This window comes from Rhincodon typus, chromosome 5 (genome assembly GCF_021869965.1).
Source record: "Rhincodon typus isolate 14 chromosome 5, sRhiTyp1.1, whole genome shotgun sequence".
Lineage (NCBI taxonomy): Eukaryota > Metazoa > Chordata > Chondrichthyes > Orectolobiformes > Rhincodontidae > Rhincodon > Rhincodon typus.
This window is the reverse complement of record NC_063336.1, coordinates 39,562,923-39,563,409: the sequence shown is the minus strand read 5'-3', so window position 1 is coordinate 39,563,409 and position 487 is coordinate 39,562,923.

The window sequence follows — 487 nt, the reverse complement described above, 5'->3', positions numbered from 1 at the left end:
ATTTATCTACCTTTATGTGTTTTAAGACCTCCAGCACCTCCTGTTCTGTCATATGGACTGTTTTCAAGGCATCATCATTTATTTCCCCAATTTCCCTAGCTTCTATGTCATTCTCCACAGTAAATACTGAGGCAAAATATTGGTTTGAACCACACATTCATCTCTTTAATCTGACTTGTCCAATGCCAATTTGCAAATGGCTTGGGTAATAATACAGGGATTATGACTGTTGAGGTCCTGCTACTGAATTTGGTGCCTAGCTCCTCAGTTGACTATGTAGAAGCTAATTCTTCATCCTGCCCATATCATTAATATTTACATGACTACTTTGGTTGAATTCTTTCCCTCCTACTCCATGTTCCTCTCTAGCCCTGAGTTGGATCTTAGGCTTCAAGAAGATCTGGTTCTTGCATGGAGTGAGAAAGGAGGGCTCCTGAAATGGTTCATGTGACTTTGTAATGCAAGATGTGACGATGTTTTCATTTGT